Genomic DNA, 5,939 nt, shown 5'->3' on the forward strand with positions numbered 1-5,939 from the left:
AACTCTGCCTCTATAAAAAATAACTCCTTACTGGATTGTTATCCATTAAATTATGTCCACATGTGAAAAGCCTGGCTTTTGCATACTTCTGACAATGCTGGAAGTAGAGTTACCACAGAAATCTGCAGTATTTTAGTGGGAAGGGGGTACTACTAACCATAAAGCTCATATTGAAAATCCATCTGTCTTCTGATTTGAGACTAAGGCAGGCCAAGAAAGCCCCATGGGCCCTAGGAAGAGAAGTACCAGGGAAAGGGGAAGAGAAGGTCATCTTGGTTTTGTTGGAGAGGGAAAATGAAAGCTTTACAGGTGTCCAGGGAATAGGAACTTCACCATTTCACTGATGTCAGATAACTGCCTGTAACTGGGATGTTTATTTTAATATTCAAACCTTTAACATTACAGAGTGCTAACCACGGGATAAAAGGTGTCCAGGAAAGGCTATGAATTGTCAAGATTTAAGATTAAATTCAAGAAGCAGCAGCATAGATAAAACAATGGTGTGGAAGTGAGCAAATCCTGCTTTGGCTCCTGCTCGTGACCACAGTTTTGAAAATGTCATTTTTATTCTTTGTGTATGTGTTTCTCAAGCCTTTAGCATCTGCTTTGCATTTGCAGCAGATCTTCCTGCTAAGGGAGCATCTCCATGGGCATCTTCATAGGCTCACAAGAAGGGGTTAGTTCAGACCAGGAGGAGGCTTTCAAAGTGGACTTCCCATCACTCATGGGTTCTCACGCACAGCAGGGCGGAGCCTTGTCCCACCATCCCAGGGTTTGGGCACTTCCATGGGGACACAAAAAGTCAAAATGGAGAACTTAAGCAAATGCCCACAGAATAGTGGAGTGTAGCTTGGTGATGGGCCATGCTTTTAAATGTCTGTTGTGTCACTGAAGCCTTTCCAAAAACTGGAAGGGGCCCACGTGGTGTGAAATGGTGGCTGAGGGACCTGCCCTGGGTGCCGCCTGCAGAGTGTCACCTCATCTCAGGCCACCCTGTGGTTGGTGCCCTGGGACTCGCCAGGAAGGAACACTGGTAAAAGGTACTTCCAGGAATGACATTTCTCAAAGAAAAAGCCCTTTCTTTACTCCAAGAGTTAAAAATCCTTCATTTCACTTCCTGGGAAGTCTAGAAAGTCCTGGTGGTTCTTAACAGGGACAAGAAAACAATCATGGTGGAGGTTGTGTGAAACAAACAACAAACTTGGAAAAGCTTTAAATTCGGGAATGTGAAGCTCTGGCTTCTCAGCATTTTGTAAAAATGCCCTGCCATGCTTTCTTGCAAAAGTGTTTGTGAAACCTGGGGAAAAACTTCGGCCATTTGACTCTTTTGGTTCGAAATAACACGAAATTCCGTGGTTCTTACTTTTCATCTGCCAGAGGTAAGGAAGCAGTTGTACTGGGGTCCTTGTAAGTGTTAGGAATTGCATTTTACCAAGTAAGGTTCAAGTAAAACTGGAAAAAAAATCTGCTCACTGTTTTTCACGACTTCTGAAATGTCTGTGGATTCAGTCTGTATGCCTGTGCTGTGTTCTTGTGCTGACTTCTGGTAAGTGTTTGAACTGCTGGGTCTGCAACCTGAAAGAATAGAGAATTTCAAAACATACATTGCTGGATGTCATGGGAAGCACATACCATAGCTTTGTTCAAACTTTAGCCTTCCTGCTAATTTCACTGGAAGCCTTGCATCATGTTGGAAGTGCTAGTGAGTTGTATCTCTCCAAATTACAAGCAAGATGCTGCTCCAGGTTTAAGTAATTTGGGAACAAAGTCATTGGCTTAGTTCATTGTAGCATAAATAAAACAATAACAGAGAGAGTAAAAGAAATCTTTGTTTCTATCATCTTCTGTATTTTTTTTAGTGCACAGCCACCTGTACAGAGCTGTGAGGGCTTGCACAACTTGTACTGATCAAAAATCTCTGCTGGCCTAAAGGAACATGGGTCCACTGCAGTCCATGGATCTGGGCCAGCTCACACTGCTTTTTCTCCAAAATGAATCAACCAGTGCAAGAAAGTTGAAGTTGTCCTGAAAAATCTCTTCTTTTCAGAAATAACAATATTCACTAATCAACAACAGCCAATCCCCTTTTGGTCTGCCTGCAAACCCTTGTCCTTACCGTCTCTGTGAGACTATAAATTGATCTTTGTAACATGTCCAGAGGATTAAAATTAATCCAGGCTCTCACAGAATGCAGAAACACGTCGCTCCTTCCAGAATTGAGGGGTCCTCAGGGAGGTGCTGCTTTAAAGTTAAACCAAGATAACTTTAGCATGAGTGTCGCACCAGTCTGGACTGTGCTGGGTCCAGGAGGTGATTACTTGGGAATCAGTTCCCTAAAGCTTAACAGATATTGCCAGAAAGATTTTTTTTAAAAAAAAGAACAGAAGTAGATTTAGTAATAAAGACCTTTCTTTGCATTGAAGTATTCCCAGGAACTTGCTGGGTGGAATGAGTCGAGGCCACATAAACTGCTGAAGCAGAAATTCTGTTTAATATCAGGTTTGCATGGCACAGTATAACATTTCCATGGTCCCCAAGGACTTGTAAATATCATGTAATGCTTCATGTGCCACAACATCGATGCTGACTGGATTTTCAGGTCTGATGTTTACTTCTCTCTCCTCAGACAGGACAGATCAACGTCCAGCAAGCGATTCACAGGTTACTGTCAGCCAAACTGCGGTGCTTTGGGATCCAAACAGCACAAAAGAGTCAACCTGCTGAGTCTCACAGCATCTGCCAGTGCCTCAGGTGAGCGCTGTGGTTCAGTCTTTCCCACCAGCAAAGGGGCAGAAACTGAGCACAAAGAAGCTGCTCTTGGGGTTGTGTGTGAAAGTTTGTGCAAAGCCCCTGAGGTTGTTTTTTTTCTGGGGAAAGAAGGATGCCCCAGGATGGGGTGGCAGGGTTGCAAAGACCCTGTTGAGTCATTCAGAACTGCTTCACACTTTTGTCACAGCAGCTTTTGGGGGCTGAGTAGCCTGTTGCTGTCTTCGAACCCAGTTTCTGTCCACACCTAGGTGCAACAGATAGTCATCATCAGTTTTTTAAGAAAATAAGCAAGAATTTGAAGCACTGCTTCTTTAAAAAAAAATATAAAATTTAGTTTTCTAGATTTCATTAGAAAACCAAACTCTACCTCTCCTCTGAAAACTCTTTCCAAACACACAAATCCTAGCTAGCACAATCCTCCATTTACACAGCAAGCCCTTAGACACTGTTTTTCTTCTTCCAGATGACTTTCGTAGCCCACCTGGGAAATAAATTACTGGGCAGTGGTAGAGTTAGTAAACCTGCATACACTCATAAAAGTTCAAACCAAAGTGTGATCATAAAGTACTTACAGGTCAGTAATCACACCCTTAATTTTCAGAAACAATTTAGAGTAGATGGTATTATCTGGAGAAAAGGGTCCTTCCTTTTCCCCCTAAATATCCCGTCATAAACCAGTAATAAGTATAAAAATTAGGAGCTGGCTGAAGCCAATGGAAAGTCTTTACTTAATCCCAGGGCACTTTGGTGGGAGCCCTTGAAACCTTTCGGTTCAGAACAGCACCTATGTCATAAGCACTTCATAAGGTCCTAATTACCTTGCCCCATTTTGGGGGACATAGCTGCAGCCTTGGAGTTAATCATGTGCAGAATAAGGATGCACTTAGAGCCAAGTATAGGCCCAAAATCTGCTTCAGACAGGGCTTTAATCTTTAGCAGGTCATGCACAGATCTTTTGCCATTTAGGCAAAGTTTGATTTTTTGGAAAAAGAGCTTGTTCTTCAAAAAAATGATATCCAAGAACTGTAGCTAGAGGCAGTGTGGCAGATTCTTTCAAGAGAAGGCTCCTGCAGAAAGTGGTTTAGTTCTGTAGTTCTCCCGGGTTACTCTCAGGTCACGCTGCTCCTGTGCTTCTGAACCCAGCGTTGGAAATAAAATGCTCACGCTGGTTCCAAGAGTCTTGATACCAACAAAAGGCATGAAAAGGCTCTCTGCTTCTGACAGTTTTCTTTACACTGTTGTTTTTCTCCCTTTGCAGTTGAAGACCTAAGCATGTTTCAGTGATCCCCGTGCACAGGGCTCGGCTGACACGGGCTCCCATCGCCTGGCTTCCCAACGGGGAGTTTCTCCTAGAACGAGAGCAACCTCCTTTCCAGCAAATCACAGGTGTTCCCCACATGGCGTGAGCAGGTGAGAGCACGGCTTTGCCAAACCCTGGTGGAGTTTGGTAGCTGAAACACAAAATCTGGGTTTGGCCTGAGATCTGAATCTGGCACTCCGCTCCATCCCCTGCTCCGAGCCAAATCAAACTGCAGCACGTCATGAAAACCAAACACCGCTGCGCCCTGAATCGCTTAAGATCTGAATCCGGCTGTAAACTGATGAGGGAGCTCCTCCCTGTGCTTGTTACAGCGGTGGCAATGCCCAACATGTCCCCTTGTTAGCTAGGGGTGGCAGCACCCTGAGAGAAATTCAAACACTGGAAAGCCTGCCCCTAAAATTCCATGGGAAAAGGGCACTGGAGGTGCAATGAAATTGCCACTCCGTGTAGCTTTAAAAAAAAACCCAAACCCATAACTACGAAAGAAACACACAAGCAAGATTTATGAATGGTTCAAGGTCAGAGGCAAAGCATCCCCCTGTCTTTTTGGCTCCTAAAGTCTCTTATTATTAGTTTAAGAGCTGCCAGGCAGACAGAGCAATTCATCCAGCCCACCTGTGCTTTTTTTTTTTTTGGGGGGGGGAGGGGGGGGGTGGAAATGCAAAGGATGTGTTCCATATTCTTCAGGAAGTGCCCCTCACCATGGAGTCAGCTCTGCTGCACCCTCATGAGCACTCACAGGACATCTGTGACATGCCAGCTCACCCAGGCAATCCTGCTCTCGCATTCTCTTTTGTGTTCTTTTTTTTTGTTGTTGTTGTTTTTTAATAGTTAAGGATTTGAATTTTTCTTCTTGTGTATTTGGCACTTCTGGTAGAGCCTTTGACATGGAAAAAGTCTCATCTTTCAAATGCCTGTGGCACTCTCTGTGAAAGGTGATTTTTAAAAATCCATTTTATTTTGCTTCCTGGCATTGATATCAAAGGAACAATCAGTGCCTGACTTGGAGCCAACAAATTATTTCCATTATAATAAACAGAAAACAATGGCATGCTGCCTTATTAGTTATTCACTTTCCAAGTCAACAGGCTCGGAGGGTTGGGATGAGATCTAACCAGAGATATGCTTTGATGTTTTCAGTTTGGAGAATCGGTCTCCTGGCCAAAATGCTGAGCAATGCCATTTCTGGGGGGAAGAAGGGAGGGAAGGAAAGGCAGAGGGAAGGGAGAGAATCCCTGAAAGCACAGAGCAGAGGATGGCTACTGGAGGAGTGCTGTGGCACGTTCATGGCTGGTTATAAGACACTGGAGTGGTGGTTGTGGTGCTTGGCAGCCTCACATCAGCTTTAACGTGTGTGCAAAGAGCAGCAGCTGGATTGATTTCAGTGTAGTTACTTTGATTTATTCCCATCAAGGATCTAGTTTAGTACACACTCAAGATCTGATACTGTACTTCAGAACAGCCTCTTCTGGGGTGTTTGCAGTGTGTGTTGTGGATGCTGATGGATCCAAACCAAACCAGATGTGCACAGCAGCCCTGGTGCTCATCCTTCTCTCCCAGGAGCATACTCTTAACTCTACTGGCACTGCCACATAAATGGTGCTTTGTAGGGAATGCTGCTGAGCAAAATGAGCTGCATTATTTTGTTTTAGCACAGAGTTCATACATGCAGAACTATTGCAGGAGGGGAAACTCCTCAGCAGAAACGTGAGAGTCATAGTGATTGGAAGTGTTTTGTTCTATATGCCGAATGGGACAGAGGATCTATGGAAAACTATCTCCTAAGAAGGTCTTGTAGGGGGAGATAAACATCAGAGGTGAACATCTGCTATTTTTCTGTATAGAAAAT

This window comes from Empidonax traillii, unplaced genomic scaffold, assembly GCF_003031625.1.
Source record: "Empidonax traillii isolate 1590-97213 ecotype Southwest subspecies unplaced genomic scaffold, ASM303162v1 scaffold128:size1411021, whole genome shotgun sequence".
Taxonomy (NCBI): Eukaryota; Metazoa; Chordata; class Aves; order Passeriformes; family Tyrannidae; genus Empidonax; species Empidonax traillii.